The sequence below is a fragment of the Corvus kubaryi genome, unplaced genomic scaffold (genome assembly GCF_017639235.1).
Source record: "Corvus kubaryi isolate FWS band 111438036 unplaced genomic scaffold, C.kubaryi_AGA036_p1.0 split3-73, whole genome shotgun sequence".
Lineage (NCBI taxonomy): Eukaryota > Metazoa > Chordata > Aves > Passeriformes > Corvidae > Corvus > Corvus kubaryi.
The window spans coordinates 4,704,162-4,721,548 of record NW_024582091.1 but is presented as its reverse complement, the minus strand read 5'-3'; the positions used below and the strand labels follow the sequence as shown (position 1 = coordinate 4,721,548).

Here is a 17,387-nt window from a genome sequence, read left to right as displayed (position 1 = left end):
TGTTCTAGATGACCCACTCTGGTCCCTTCCAACATGCTCTGTGATTCTGTGATATCCTTTGTGATTTACGCTCCTTTAAAAGACAGTTTTAAAAGTGGAAAATGTGTTCTTAACTCCTACAACTGAGCTCCATGCTGGAACAGGGAGCTGTGAATCCGAGTCAAGGGCAACTGTTGGGCACTCAGAAGAGATTCTGCCTACTTAGAAGCTGCGTAGCAGTGGCCAAAAAGTAATACATGCCATGAAAGCATCTGGTTTTCATTTCCACTAGGAGGACCTGCCTAGTCGCTGCTGTGCTGATGTAACTGCTGGGGTATTAAACTCATCAGCAGGACATTAAATAATATTTATTTGCTGTGAAGTCTTTGTGTCTCGAATTTTCCTCCTGTATTGAGATGCAAGGGCATATCCCAAATTCTTTATTGTCCTGATGCTACTCAAATAGCATCATCTTCACATTTACATTATTTTTTTCATCAGGTAAGACACCTAGACCAGTGTAAGATGATCCTAGTAGAGCATCTGCTAAAGACAAACATTTATCTGTTCTTTAAATCTGGTTATTTAAATCTGCATCTAAGACTGAGGCTGTATCTTTCTCACCTATGCAGACATTTTTCTATGGTCAACTAGGAGAGGTGATTTAGCCAAACTGGAGGTGTAGATTACTTCCATAGCATTGCCAGCCCTTGGATTCACTTGGAATCAGAAAACTGTGAATGTCACCTAAAGACACTTGTTCTCTTGAGGTAGCTACACATTCAATACCACTTGGCTAATGTGGATGTGCGAGGAGGGAGAGACAGAAGAGGTGGAAAGAGAGGAGGTATTCACTGAAAAACGTGATTAGAGAATAAATATTTTCACCCTTCAGCTTCAGAGCAAAATATTGCAGTCTGAGCAACTACTGTTGTATTCTCCAGGGCTCTGTAAAATATATTTACTGCAAAAGTATTTAATTGTCCTTGTACTGTATAAAACAAAAGCAATGAAATGAAGTTTCAGTCAAGTCCTTAGCTAGAGAAGTTCAAAAGGAAAACTGAATTAAGACTTAATTCAGAAGACTCAGTTCCAAAGAATACTGTCATGCTTGAGATTTTTTAACTTGTAGTATGTTTTTATCTCTACACAAAACTCTCTTTAATATAAAATGAAATATTTCATTGATTACTACGAGTGGTTCATTCTTGCACTGTCTTCATTCTAACTTTTTTTTTTTTAATAATTGACATTTTACATTCTTCTTTTAAAAGATGCTATATGTTGTTTCCTCTTGAGTATTCAGGTTTTCTCCTTTTTTTTTTTTCCCCAATAGTGTTTGTAACCTCTTCAATTCAATGCTTTAAAAGCTGTTTTTTAATACTTTGCCAATGTCTCTTTTTTCTGAGTTTCATATTCTCCAGTTATGTTTGGAATCTCAAGCTATATTAATGTAAATTGTCTTCTTATTATTTTATAATGGATGATGCATTTTGTCAAAATACACTCTGAAATAAATACTAGACTGTACAGTGCCAAATTTACTTTGTTTGAATAGACAGAGATTTCAATACACATCAGACAACTTGTCCTCGCAAACTGGTACTCAGAGAAGCTTACATTATTTGAATTTAAGGCTTTTAACGTTCTGTTCCATTCTCTCAGGCTTTTGATTTAGTTGGCCTTAGATATTTATAATGTAAGAATCAAAAAATAAAACTGGACCGGGTCTTGATACTTGATGTATTTTGATGTTAGAAAACAACTGTAAAAAGGACAACAGCACCATCTAAGAAAAGGCCCACACTGATATCAGCTCTAAAATGAGCTGAGGAAAAGCTACTTGAATTGAGTAATTTCTAAAGCATGACTTCTCAGATAAGCTGAGAATATCTGCAGGTGTTTCAGTTTGCTTTGAAGAATTTTGCTCTTTTATGCCGTCATTCTGTGTTTTTGCTTAGCTTAGGGCACTCTGTACTGTCTAGTGCAAGCATTTATTAAAAAAAAGAAAAAAGCCACAATAAATTTTGCAATACTTTGAAAGTTCAAAGGTGTCATTTGCTGACTTACACAGGTTTAAAAACACAAACCTCAGTTAGTTCATCAATGATTGATTCTAAAACTCCATCCCCCTCAAACAGGCAGCCAAAATGTTCTGTAAAAGTGTCTAAAGAATTTTTCAGAAGAATTCATCTACTGAAGTTCTTTGTCGTTAGAGTGAATAAATTCACCAGGTTTGATATTGTGGTAGATGTAATGGAATTTTGGGAGAGATGTCATTTTCATACAGACACAACTTCAAAAGCCTGTGTGTTTGTAGGAACAAGGACAGCATTGTAGTTACAAAAATCAGTGTAAAAACAACTGCAGTGTTTCACTTGTGCAGTTACACATTCAATTTTTAACAATTTCACTGGAGCTAGAATGGCAGAGGGAGATGCTGTGATTTTTCTCAGCATATGCCAATGTTGTTGGTAACAAAGAGATCCTTTTATTTTTGGGCTGTTTGGTGAGGCAAAAGTTGCACAGAGACCTCAGATCACAGAAGTGTTGTTTGAAAGTGACTTCTAGATAATATGTAGTCCAACCTCTTGCTCAGAGCAGCACTGACACTACAGTCATTTAGCTATGGTTCTGTCTGAGTTTGGAAAACCTCCAAGGATGGGATAACCTGTTTTAATGTTACATTGTCTCCCAGTGGTTTTTTGGTTGGTTGGTTGGTTTTATTGTGCTGTGTGTGTTTTCATTTCTGCCATGCACCTCTCAAGGTTCCCCGTTTCCTTTGACCTTCTTGTCACACTGATTGCCACTACTGAGAAGACTCAGCCTCTGTCATCTTTGTAGCTACCCTTCAAGTAGCTGCCACATGCTGAAAGAACTTCCTTCACCTTCACTCTGCTGTGCTGAACAAGCTCAGCTGCCTCAGCTTCTTAATTAGGCAAGGGTTTGGAAAGTAAAAAAGACTGTGGAAAAAGGCTATTCAATTTAAACCACATACAGTAGCTGATGAACAACTGAGCCTGGTATGTGTGAGAAAAACATTGACTTAATTACTATAAATACACAGTAACATAAAAAAAATTAAATTATTATATCTAATACTATAGTGTCTGAAAGTTTCTATTGGCATCAGACACTTGTTGCTTTTAGCACTATGAAAACCCGAAGTATAGTAATTCCTGATCAAACATTTTTTCAGTCTGTCTCTTTAATGCAACAGTTGTAGGAGTTATTTCCAAATTAATATTTTATAGAAGTTATGGAAAAAGATATCCAGTTTGGTCCTGTTAAGACCCACACAGACAAAAAATTTCAGAGTTAAGAGGCTCAGAAAAGTCATGAAGCAAAGAGTTTAAACTTCTTTAATCCTTTGTTCATTTTATTAATTCCTACCCTTTGGTCCCTTTTCAGCTGAGTAAAACTCTATCACGTCGTATCAACAGTCCATAGAAGACACCATACTACCATAGGTTAAGGTGCTACTCTGATGGAAAGCACTATCTTCCTATTTTTTCTCCTGTTTCAACAGAAATATTCCCAGGGAATTAGATGAAATGGGAAAGGTGTTTTGGCCTGATAAAGATAATTCTAAGTGCATTTTCTACATGAAAAGGTGTGCAGCCATAACTGAAAAGTGGCTTTTGTGACTAAGCTACCTTTCAAAATCATTTTACACTTGAGAGGTAGATACCTCCGATTTTTTTGTTTTAATTAAAGTAAGACAGTGTCTTGTGCAGTACAACTTATCTCCTCAAAGCTGAAAGCTGATCAAATGCAAAGTTTTTAAAAGTTAAGAACACCTGACATGTAATGGGTTTCTCTTAGTGGAAGAAATTCTAAAACCTGAAACTTACCTTAAATTGTGATGAATGTGAGAAATAAACACAAAGGATGAAATTGATGGTTAAAATTACTTTTGCCTTTGAGGTTGTAGGAAAAAATCAGTATTATCCATTCCCATCAGACCTATTGTCAGCAGGTACAAACACTGCTGTCCTTCCTGAATATTTTAATTTTTTCAAGCAGACAGGAGCTGATATTTATTTCTAGTAAGTGCAGATGAAAAAAAATGGAAGGACAGAAATGTCAGGACAAGCAATCATTTTGTTTCATGGCTGGAAGAAAAAAACCCCATGCTTGTCATAGTTACAATGTCAACTCTCACAATTCAGCAAGGGAGATGGGATAATAAATGGGCAGAAAAAAATAGGGCAGAGTAAGAAGAGTGAAATAAATGACTGGAACAAGAATTGGGAAAAGACTAGATGCATAATTGAGTGAAAGACTTAATACCTCTGTCAAGAGGACTTAACGTTCAGGCTTGAAGAGTAAGTCAAATATCTCAATAAAAAGTACTGTAAGAACAGGCTGAAGTGGTAACCTTTTTGAATGGAAATTTCCATTAGGCAGGTGGATATCATATTTAAACATATTTGATCACAAACATATCTTGAAAAATTTGAGTAAAGGAGGGGAAATTAGGTGAGAACTCTTCTGGAAGTACAAAGATTATATGTGCCCATTATGTTGTGAGTGAGGTATGCACAAATTTATTTTGTATAGTATATCAGGTATTATGGAAACTCAGAAAGAGCATACAAGCTGACAAAAAAATTGGAAAAACAAGTCATCTTGGTTAAATTGTGCATTAGGCATCCTGGTTTTTTGTTTCATCACAAGGTCTTTTGTCTTCTCCAACAGCATCAGTCTTAGAGAAGAGAAACCGGTAAATACACACTGATTGACAGCTTTTTCCCTTTTCAGCTTCAACTAGTGGAATTCTAAGGATGCATGAGTATGCACAGCAGGGTTGCTGATTTTCTCACAAATAACCTAGCAAAATCCCTGCAGTGGTCTGGGAAAAGAGGGTGTGAAGAGCTGCATGCTCTGTCCTCCAGAGAAGATCCTGCAAAAAGAGACAAACAATAATGAATAATGGAATGGTTGCTTCACAACCTGCCATACATGGATATTTTTATTATACTTAAAAGCTATGTCATAGGTAAATTGGGATGTGACATATAAGCATAAAAGACCTGACTCAGCTGTCAGCAAACTTTTCTTTTTTTTGACCAAAGGTTTCTTCATCAAGGAAAGTAATTGGATTGCTATAAGCTGGACCTGGGGAGTGAACTAATGTGCATGCTGTGTAAAATGATCATTTGACTTGGCCCCAGAGTGAACAAATCAAACCAACTTGGCAGTAAAGCTGTTTTCAAGAGTGACAAAAGGTCACTTACATTTAGTTAAAACCAACATTTTCATCAACGGACGACTTATTGTTATCTCTAGAAATGAAAAAATTATTTCTATTTATTGAATATATGTTATACAAATACACTTCTCTGATATGCAATGTCATAAACATAAAACTCATATAATGAGAAATATTTGTGGCAGCGAGAGCAGCAACTATCATAGGACATGGTAACAAATATTTCTAACATATATAATATACGTAATATATTTGACAGTGTTCACTTCCTCTAAATAACTCGGTATAAAGGACACTGGATGTGTCCTACCTTTACCAATAATCAGCAGCTAGAGACAGCTCAAATTCTATGGTTAAAAATGATACATTATGATAATAGATTGCCATAGGAAGATGTCGAATTTTAGAAATTAATACACTTTTTGTATCAACTCTTCATCTTTTGGTTGAAATGGAGAATACCTTTCTTCTGAAAATAAGTGGAAATATTTTACTTTCTAACTTCATGTTAAAAAAAAACCTCTTTTGTTGAAAATCTTTCTAGTTTTCACTGACAAAAATATTCATTCTATTATTAACTTTCTGTGTTTCATCATGTAGAGAGAGGAAAATAGATTGAAGTTTTTTGCACTAAAAGCCTCTGCTAATGTCACTGTATGGGCTTAAAAATAACTTTCAGTCTTTGATTAAATTTATTACAAACAGAATTTTAACAAAATATATTTGTCAGCACTTTTCTAATTTGTTGAATTTGTAGCCTCAGAATTTGCAATTCTCTTTCCAATTAACAGATACATTTTTTGTTTATTTTTATAGCTACAGGAGTATGGGTAGGCAAATCCAGATGGCTCTTTTCCTCTCCTGAAACATCCAGTTGCACAATGGAACACATCCTAAGAGAAGGACAGTTACTCACAATTTCCCAGAGAAGCTGTGGATGCCCCATCCCTGTCAGTGTTCAAGGTCAGTTTGGATGGGGCTCTGAGCAACCTGGTCTAGTGGCAGGTGTCTCTCTCCATGGCAGGGGGGTGGGAACTAGGTGATCCTTGAGATCTCTCCCAGTCCAAGCCATTCTATGATTCTAAGCAAGAACCTGAAGCTAGGAATTACATCCTCTATTTTTCTTTGAGTACATTGTAAAATTGTACTAGCAAAGGTTGAGGTCTGGTGACACAATGTGCAGTATGTTGCTGTTTACAGAAAAGCAGATAAAAAGTGATCAAAATAGATGAAGCACTGGGTTAGGAGCTGGGAAGAATCACAGTGGTAAGTTAAGTAAAGCATTTATTTGGCTGAAGGACAGAACAAGAGAGGGTCCAATGGTCCTAATTTAAACTTGATACTTTACCAGTTAGTAAAGCCTAAATCCAAATCAGTGGTACAAAAATCAAAGAAGCTATAACACTTTTCATAAGGATCCATCTCTGGATCCTGAATTCTCAAGTAATTACTCAGATGACTGTAACAAACTGATTCAAGTTTTCTTAGAGTATGAGCAACATCCTTCCTAAATGCATGTTCAGACCTAGTGACACAGTCCTGCACTGGATTGCTCCATAAAGGTTGTAACCAGCATATTCACCAAATACGTGTGGTAAAAGCTATAAGCACTATTATCATGGCAATCCTACCCCCAACCCCCACCTTAAGTCTGAAAACTCTAAATAGCATGAAACAGGAAATTTCACAATGCTTTGTTCATGTAGGTGAGATCTATTCAGGGAGGAGTACTCAACACACTAATTTGTGGGTACCTTTACCATAACTCACGAGTGTCTTATTAGGTTTAATAAAGTGCATTTCTTCTTCCTTGCCTCCTTTAAGAGCACAGCAAATCATTGCAACTGTAGAAGAAAACAGAACAACATGGGATGCAACAGTCAATTAAAATCATGTCCATAGAACCTAATTACTTGTATTTGGAATGTCTGACAAGTATAGCAGAAGTACTGAGCTAGGCACTCTGGCAGGAGGAAACATCAACATTTCATAAATTGGCCCCATTACTGTCATACTGCAGAGCTCCAGAAAAATGTTTTTGTGAGCTTGTAGTGAGTAGGATATTCAACAAATACACAAAATAAAAATTAATATTTCCATAATGAAAAGTAAGTCTGAAGTGTAAGGCCATATATACTGGAAAATAGTGGAATAGGCCTTCAAAAGAGAAATTCTGTTTGCAAATGAATTACATGCTACAGTTGTTGAAGCCATAGAGGCAAAATGGCAATTTATATTTAGTTGTTTTGTTTTCTGAGGGGTTTGTGGGGTTTTTTAATGTCTCCAAAGTGACAAACAGTCCTGGATTCAAACTAGTCTTGCCACTTCGTTCCCACCTGTGCAGAAAACCTGGTGTGAGCATATGTCATGGTGGTAGGATCATATTGATTCAAATCAGTGAGTGTGAAAACACCATTTTACTTAGATGGCTTTTTTAGTTTCTTCTTCACAGAAAAGAATAAGTTTTTGAACATACCCTGTACCTAGTTCCTTCCAGTGCAAGTTCTCTCTAGAAAGACTGCATCCCACTTCGTTCTCATGTATCCTACTAGACTCAGCTAATCCAGCTAGCTCTCCTCAGGGCCCTCTGAATGGAACTAGGAAACAGGGGCTGTGCTTTTGTATTCCTTCATGCAGAAGAGAGACCCGAGGCCCGACTTACTATCAAAGTCATAGAATGGCTTGGGTTGGAAGGGATCTTTAAAGATCATCTAGTCCAACCCTCCTGCAAGAAGCAGGGACATCTTCAACTAAAACAGGTCGCTCAGAGACCCATCAAACCTGACCATGAATGTTTCCAGGGATGGGGCATCTGCCACCTTTCTGGGCAATCTGTTCCAGTGCCTCATCACCCTCATTGTAAAAATACTTCTTCCTTATGTGTAGTCAGAAGCTACCCTTTTTTAGTTTAGAAATATTACCCCTTGTCCTATTGCAACAGGCCTTGCTAAAATATTTGGCCCCATCTTTCTTATAAGCCCCTTTCAGGAGGGAAGGCTGCTCTAAGGTCTCCCTGGAGCCTTCTCTTCTCCGTGCTGAACATCCACAAGTCTCTCAGCATGTCTTCACAGTAGGGTTGCTCCAGCTCTCCAATCATCTTTGTGGCCCTGTTCTAGACCTGCTCCAAATGATCCATATCTTTCTTCTGCTGGGAACCCCAAAGCTGGGCACAGCACTCCAGGTGGGGTCTCTCCAGAGCACAAGGGGAGGAGCACTTCTCTCAAACTGATGGCCACCACTGCTTTTGATATAGCCTGGGATGCAGTTGCATCTGGATGAACTGGATTAGCAGTTCAATTGCCCAGCACCAAGTAAGGGGCAACTCTGTGAGGAAGGACCAGCACACGAGTGGGAAAGGTACTGTGTCCTGAATGTAGCAAAGTGCCTTTCTGCAACCAAGAATCAGTTGCTCCTCCAGGTCCTTGAGGAAGGTGAGAGTTACCTGGGTGTCTGTTTAACTTTGCTGAAGGGCACTTTATCCAACACTGAACTAGGGACTCTTTTTTCTGGTTTTGAGCTTTGATTCTCCTGTCTCAGAGGCATCCTCTCTCTTTCTCTATCTTCGGGGATCATTCCCCCATTGCAGTTAGACATCGTACTCTGTTCCAAACTTCAGTTTTTCCCACGTGTGTTTGTAAATTCTGGCATTGTCAGAGTTGTGGCTGTGATGTTAGTATTGTCCCCTGGCTATGGGCTGGAGGTAGCCAGCCCAGTGGCAAATTGGCATCAGCACCACATGAGCCACACTGAAACCACTCGAAACTAAGCATACGCAGGCTTTTAATGAGCTTGTTTAAACTGCAATCAGGATGCCTAGAAAACATCCAGAAATCAAGACTTCCCAGGCCAGAGCCACTGATCTAGTAAGGCTAGCACTGGAGTGGTAAAAAGCACATGTGCCTACTTCACTCTGAAAAATTTGCAGCTTAGCTTTCTAACTTAAGCTGCCAATAGACATGGATATGAGCTAAAGTATCAAAGATTTTATATGCTGACATTGGCAGAAGATTTTCATGGAGAGTCGAACACTGAGCTGTGGGTTCCAGCACACAGGAATGTACCACAGGCTTGGACACTGCCCAGCTCCTCTGCAAGTACCTCCCGGTGCACCAGGTATTTGGGATGCAGGCTCTCACAGTGATGCTGTGTGGGCCAGGCAGAGCAAAAATAACGGGATTTCCACTAAGTATCAATAAAAGCTGGCAAATGGTCATGTCTGTAATTGAATAGTTTGCAAACTGAGAAGGAAAGGGAGAAAGTCCTAATAGGATAAAACATGATCAGAATAACAGCCTGCCGCTAAGCAGCTAAAACACAGGCTATGCCTTCTGGGAAGTGAGAGAAAAGCTGAAAATACAGCAATTAAGACCTTTATTTAGCAGTTAACAGGAAAGTACATGCAATACTGTGTGCCTTTGCACAATCAAGTTCCAACAAGTTAAGAGATATCCTTCCAAAAAAGCAGTGCTGTACTGTACTCATTGGGATGCATGATAGGAAAGTGTTTGTCGTTCCTGTTTTTGAACAAGGGTCAATGGAACTGGATCCGTGAAATGGGATGTGACATGAGAGGAACCATCGCTCGCATGAAGGAGTTTTTTAGAGTGACATCCTAAAAACAGTCTTTTGTCAGCACAGCACTGCTTTTCATTGTTTGAGTTTTTAAATTTTATCACTGCTATGGCTGCAGATATTCATGAAAGAGTGAATCACAGAAATTACACAAATGTTTAGGATTTCATGCTTATTCACTTCATACTTATGAGAACAAAAGTAAGGCTGAATATCTGCCTGCAATACTTCCCAGCAGCTGTATTGGTGTTGCAGTGCCCCTCCTTTCAAAGGAGAAATTTGACCTGTCCCATTATTTCTGTGACTTTCTTGGTTTAGGATCTGAAAGACAAACAGTACTTGTAGGTTGTTGATCCCATCTTCTTTCAACACAATGGAAAGATAGAATTGAAAGAATCTCAGCTAATTTCATCTCATGAAATCTTCTGGTCTTCCTAATCTCTTTCTATGACACAGGGAATGGAGAAACATGAGGGCTCTAAAATAAAGACAGGATGAGTTAAAACCCCCTCAATGTCAAAAGCAAACAAACAAAATGTGGTGACTATAAATGAAAGCAAGAAAAAAGCCCAGAACGGTATAACAGCTGTTGATGTGGTTAGAAAAAAGCCAATTATTCTATGAGAAACAATTAAATCAAACAATTAAGCAGGAGACTGGCATAAGGCAACTAGGTAAAGCCTAGGAGTATGGGAAAGCAAACGGGTTAAGCAGGTTTTGCTGCTGTCTCAATATCCCTGAGGTACCTATGGATAATACTAGGCTTGCCTTGCTCAAGTTTCATTTGAGTTACATCAGAGATGCCAAAAATTGGCGTTGTACTTAACGGAACAGCCCCCTCCCTCCCCAGGCTTCTGTTATTGATGTGAAGACAGGGAAGACTTTAAAAAATGTTTTCTTGCTCAGATTACACATATGAGCAATGCCTAAAGAGAATTCAGTGGGAAGGCCACTCTGAGGTTCCCCTCCTGCTTTTGGGAGAGAATCTTTACAAGTAGCTTATGTCTACTCACTTACTCATTTGGTTCAAGATTTTCATCATTGCTATGATGATTGCTACTTCCTATATTTCAGAAGGCAAGGTAGCCATACATAGTTCAAAACTATTCCACTAGAGTGTAATTTGGATTATCTAACTATTTAATATGTATGGATTTGTGAAACAAAAGCAATTCTCATGCTCATTTTAAAAAAGGCCAAACAAGAGGTTTAAAATAAATATAGATAGATATCTAATAAGGAGAATAAAAGAAACAGGATAGTTTTAAAGCGATATTTGCATACTGAATCTGTATAGAGATGAAAAATATTTACTGTGTACAGGGGAAAATAATGTCTTCTGATTATCTCTACAAATGTTAGATTATCTAAGCAACCACCTCCATTCCTCATTATATGAGAGCAGTTTACTGACTCATTTTATGTTTATAAACCCTTCTTGACTCGAGCATAATGTAGGATAAAGCACCTAATGTTTTCATAGGATCTTCTGTTCTTTCCCAATTAGTATTTTCCTAATAATTTTAAATATTTTCTGTTATGTGTCTCATTCAGTGTTTGATTCATATAAATTAGAGAGTTACTTTACATTTACTTTCCATAGCCAGACCTGTAAAGGCTAAATAAGAAAAATGGGTAAAATATGGAATGGGCTAAAATGAAAACAAAATATGCAAGTTCTAATCAGTGTCCCTGTCCTGTAATTTGCCTACAGCTTTCATGTTGTAAAGTTAATTGTTTATGCTATTTTATTAGGGATCCATTTGTTAGTAGACGGGGCACTGGGCAAAATTTGTTGATCCCAATGTTTTTGCAGTACCATGAAAGACAATCCCTGCTGCAGATGTAGATCCCTGGTGGTTTTACTTTGTACAGTCATTAATGGTGATCATACAGGTTCTGGAAAGGCTTAGCATGGCAGGACTTGGGACAGAGTCTCCAGGTGAACTCCCTGTGGGAATTGACGGGAATTTCATCTTTTTCCTTTCTGTAGCTCTCACTTTCCTGGTGTTTGTGACCTCCTTTAGTGTTAACCAGCTGGTTTTTACTTTTTGAAAGTGAAAAAACCCAGTTGACTGTCCAATCTGAATGCAACCAGTATCCAAGAGCCATCTGGAGAAAGAAAATATAACTGTAATCCCTATTAGGATGGGGAAAATTTCTTCTGTTTCAGGGACTCAAGGGTGCTATTAACAGCTCAACCACAACTTTTCCATAATTTTGATGTTCTAGTTGTGCTGTACACCAATTTTCCCATGTTTAGAGATGAGGCAATATTTGCTGAAAGACAGTGTTCTAGAGATAATGAATTAATGCCTATAAAGTATCAAGATTTCCCAGAAGGATTACTTGTGATAAGTACTTGAGATATGTCAGGTTTCTCATGACAATGTATTTCATTTAAAAGGTATTTTAGAATTAATTAATTTCTTCTGTCAAAGTAATATTGAATTTTAAGATAAAGCTTTCTATGATTAAACTGTTTATTTTCCAAGTTTCAACTGTTCACTTAAAAAAACCCAACAACCAAGCAATCAAAAAAAAAAAAAAAAAAAAACCAAACTATTTGAGCAAAACATTTAAAACATTTCTTTGATCTTTTGAGAATGAACAGCCTCACATATTATACTTGAGTTTGTAGCTCAAGGTAAGCTTGTGATACCATTAGCCTAAGGTTGCTTATGCTTATAATAAATAAAAATCATGAAAAGGTACTATTGCATGGGCCTTCAACATCAACATTGTATGTAATACACTTTTTTCTGAGACTAAGAATATTCCTGACAAGTTCTTGCCTTATCTTTCCCTAAAACTTTCCCTTTTGGTTCAACTACTTTTCAAAATTGCCAGAAATTATTGTCCTATATTTGGAAAACTTATTTGAATAATTTAATTTAATAACTTAAAAGAATGGCCTAAGGGTTTGGATGTGTGTGGGGGGGAAAAGAGAAGCAAATAAAATACATCAAAAAGTTGATAAGAAAGTAGATCATATTTTAGATCTCAATTTCAATCCATTTAAAAACTGGCTTATCAGATATCTTAGAAAATGCAGCACATAATGACAGAATCCTGTTACAGGAACCTTTGAAAAAAACAACAAAAAAAAAGAACTATCATGCACATTATTCTGAAAATATCATGGAATTAAAAAAACTTTTGTAATATTAATTTGTGTTTAGGTCATATCTTAAGCAGTGAAATAACTATTGGGTATGAGGTTCTGTAAAACTTGTCTTTTTCTATTAAGCCTCTATTTTAGAAAGAAAACTTAAATGTGAGGTTGGAACAGGAGGGTAAGGATGCAATTTAAAGATGGAATGCTCTTTTTTTCTTGCATTAGCTCTCCATTCCATTTTTATGAACCTGAAAATAGCATTGTGGTAGACCCCAGGAACAGCTGAATACTGGTATGATTTTTTTGCAAATACAGATTAAGTTGTATTTTCTAAATGTTTGTGCAGAAACACTAAGTGAGAGATCATTCACACCCTTTATAAATTATATGGCTTGTTGTCAACTGCTGTTAATCTGAGATGAAGCTTGCCAGTAGGGGTGGAATGTGCAAGCTGTAATGGCTCTGCCAGCATCAAGTGTGTAGAAGGTGTTTAAGAAAGAGCCAGCTCTAGCAATGTTGGCACAGGGTGCCTCACTTTGTCTGTTTTTCCTTAATGATACTCTTCAAATTACTTGGAAGCTCTTCCCACATGTAATTAACCAGCACGTTCAGGACAATTAGATGAAGAGTAGTCTGTATTATGGTCCCTTACCCAAAACTGTATTTCCAAATTATAAGACTTGCCTCCTGAGCAGGACCTTGACCTTTAAGACATATGTACCTTATGCTCAACAAAATGCAAATATATGCCATGCATATTAATGTGTGAAAGGCACGTTGCTCGCCTACTTGTCTCTCATGCCACTCAAGGTGTGTCTTACTAGTTCTAGCTTGCAGGAGCAAAGAGTTTTCATTGATATGCTACAGGGTGCTCAACCAGTTCTCACTATATCTGCAAATAAACAAGTGTGAGTACAGATATAGATACATATTTTATCCAAGTGATGCCTTTTCCTGGTCTTAAAATCAAGACTCAAACACTCTTAGAAGGGGAAAAGGGATTTTACCTTGGTATTTATTTTAAGGATCCTTAGGTGCACTACATCCAGGTCGAATGCACTGAAATGCACACCACAATGTCCCCCCCAAAAGATCAATAGGTCTCACTAATTAGCATATCTATCCAAGATTCCCCAATGAGAGGCTCAAGTGAGCCCCCCTCCCCAAGGAACCTTCCCTGGATGGTTCTATCTTAGTTTGCAGAATGTGTTCTGGAGAGGACCTTGGGGTCTGGGGCACACTGATCCCTAGCTACGAAGCTTCTAAAATGTTTAGTCTCTCAGCTTGACAAACAAGTCCAAGAATGTAGGCAAAAGCACTAGGAATACAGAAGTTGTAAAAAGGTATAACGGGTATAAAAGAAAAGGCAAAAAATCTTCATGGCATCACAGGTGGAAGCCATCCCATGATGCTAATCCTCAGAAATTACAGTCTCAACTTCTCTGCTTGCTGTGCTTTCAGAAAAATATCCACGGATCTCATTGTGTGTAGTATAGGAACATAGCTTTCATTTCACAATCAAAATGTGGCACGGAGCCTTTCCAAACTTTTATAGGAATGTGAAAACTGAACACTGGGAATTAGGAACTGCTCAGTGAGAACTCCAACTTATTACTGCCTCAGGAAAATTATGATTAACTATTCTCTTTCATACTCTGGTTAACACAGTAGCATTGTAGAGAAGTACAGAAATGCACTAGGGATGATATGACCCCAAATCTGAGGTGAACCATGGTCCTAAATTCTCTTTCTGTGTCAATCAGCAGAGTTGTGTTGACTTCAAAGAGGTTCACAATGTTTGTGCTCTCTAGGAATGCTGACAGGAGAAATGTATGCCATGGACTCTTATAGCTCCACTGGGATACAGAGCTGCAGACTGGAGGGGATCACTAACATGAGATAAACTGATCACTGTAATGCAAGTCATTGATCTTCTACAGATCCTCTTCTGATCAAGGTCTAATACAGTTCAGAATGTGTCTGAATTCAGTGGTACAGTGTACAGAATTATGTACATAAATCCTTTATATAAAACTCCTTCCATTCCCATCAACTCTCAATTGAGAGATTTCCTATTACCTATATGGCTCCTCAAATTCTTTCTTATTTTTATTCATTACCTTTTCATGAGAGCTATGACTTAACAATACCTTCACATCCATTTAATCCAGTATTGGTCTCTCTTTTTTTTCAATGGTACCATAATTACAGCTTTCCCATTTGCAAAGGTATGCATTTAGGTCTTTAGACCTTTCGTGAAATGAACTTTTCTCATTAAGCTGTGAGTTTTAAGTATACACAGCCATCGCTCTGTTGTCAGGGTAATGGAGGATTCAAAAAAACTAGGTAAAAAAAAAATACAGATAATAGCAAGGACATTAATTATCCTGTGAGTATGTTTAGAACATTCTCTCCTCATAGCTCAAAAAGTCCTGTTTATCCAGTTTTTGCTCAAGAGAGGGGTACTTGTACATAGTAACAGGCAGAATTCAACCTTTTAGGATCAAGTCCTTTTTATTATGCATTTTATGGGCAGTTCTGTATGTCATATGTCATAATGCATGGGAGAGGAGGGAATGGGGAAGGTGTGGTTAATACATACAATTTAGTTAATACACTTGGAAGAATTAGGTTCTGAAACCTCCGGTCACTGTATCTCTTCCTTTAGTACTGGTCCTGCTATTTCTAATATAACGGGCATGTCCATATGCCCAGTTTAAAATTAATATACACCATTTGATTTCATGCCAACTACTTTCTTAGTTGTTTGCAACTACCTCTCCCATGAGGAATTCCTGGGAGCCAACAGTGCTGTCATGAGGCACACACTCTTTGACCTCTTTGACCATGAGGCACATGCTCCCATGGTGCTCCTGGTGTCTTTCCCCCTGACTCACAGGGTTGCAGTGGTCATGTTTGGATGATGTTTCAGGCAGAACATGGTGCTCTGACTCTTTGTAGGGAACTCAGATTTCGAATTACTCATGACTCTCAACCTGCTTCTGACTGCAGTATCTTTGTCTGTCAGCATTGGTCTTGTGTCAAAGATCAAGATTCAGTCAAGACTGGGTGATTTTATTTCTCTGCACAATGTAACTACTTCCCTATGTGTAAACTCTGGGTTTCCTCAACAAAGCCATGAGCTTTGGCCTGTATTCTATGCATGATTTAACCTGTTATCATGGATATTCCATTAGCCTTAAAAACTTGTAAGACTGGATCTGCTGCCTTAAAGCAAAGATTAACATCTTTATGGGTGTGAGTTTTTGGGTCTCCTCTTTTTCAGAAAAATGTCAGTATTTTACACAGAACATTGTCTCCCTTTCTGATTTCTCGTTTCATGTACAGGTGACAGGTGTGCACAGGTACAGGTGACTGACTGTGCTTTGTTAAGAGCCAGGCCATCTATTGCCAGAAATAAGACCATTTTCTGACTAGCCAGCATTCATCATTTACAGTTGTCATGGATTGTTATTTAAGTATCCACCAGCCTATGTGTTTCCAAAGAGTGTCAATGATGCCTTTAACTGGTCCACTAAATGGAATTTTAGCTGTCTTTAATCACCTTAATGTGCTTTGCTCAGTTAACATCCAGAGCCAAGAGTATTAGATCTGAGCATGACATCAAGCACTACTGTGTGGTTGCCCACACTACACAATTGCTAGTGTATTCCCTGCTGCATGCATGAACTTTCTGGGCTTGAGGGAGAGTGTTTAGCTCTAAGGACAAAGCCATGATGTGCCATTTGCATGCAGGACCAAAGGACAGCTTCTTGTCTATTATATTGAGCAGCAGATGTATAGCCAAAGAGTCTGACAGTGATCTGCTTCCTGCAGCCACTAAGTTTAACTGATCACTAGTACAAGTCAATGAAGAAGACAGCTGTTTCCAAATGGTGTGGTCTGTAGCAGTTCAGTTCCCAACACCTACAGCCTGCTCTCCTAAAATTAAAAGTGGTTATTTTATTTTTTTTGTCCACAAAACTCTGCCAGCACTGGGGGAAGAGAGGGAGAGAGGAGCTTATAAGGAGGTTTAGGACCAAGACAGGGGGTGCCACTGAAGCCCTTGTGGCCAGGTCAAAGCCCTGTCTTTGATATCCTTGCAGTTTGCTCTTGCAGGTGGGGCAATTCAGCCTCATATTTCCCCTACACACCTGCTCACCCTGGCTCCCAAGTGACATGTTCTCATTATTACTTAATAAAATTAAGTCATACACTATCACAGTTTAGTAGTCAAAAACTGCCAAGACTCTGCATCTGATAATGCTATACTGAATAAAAGATCCTGGCCATGAGCCTGCTTATACAGAGACAGTGAGCTGACAAGTTCACACTGAGGATGCTGGTAAAAGTATTCACTAATCTTTAGCCAAGAAAGGTTTTTTGGAATAACCTGCCAAAACATAATTAAGTTTTCCCTTAAAATTACAACATAAGCAAGCAAAGTATCTAATCAACATATACCCTGTCAGCTTCAAATTGTTTTATCCTGTTCAGTTTGGC

At 38.0% G+C, this 17,387-nt stretch overlaps 1 protein-coding gene across 12 annotated transcripts in view; it reads right to left on the bottom strand.

The window, feature by feature from the left end:
- Positions 1–4,512: 4,512 nt before the first annotated feature.
- Positions 4,513–17,387, bottom strand: part of TINAG (tubulointerstitial nephritis antigen) — a 132,262-nt gene continuing 119,387 nt past the window's right edge. For all 12 annotated transcript variants that reach the window (XR_006014129.1, XR_006014132.1, XR_006014134.1 and 9 more), the window contains one exon: positions 4,513–10,244. The gene's annotated coding sequence lies outside the window, so the exon portion shown is untranslated. The remainder of the gene's footprint in view (positions 10,245–17,387) is intronic.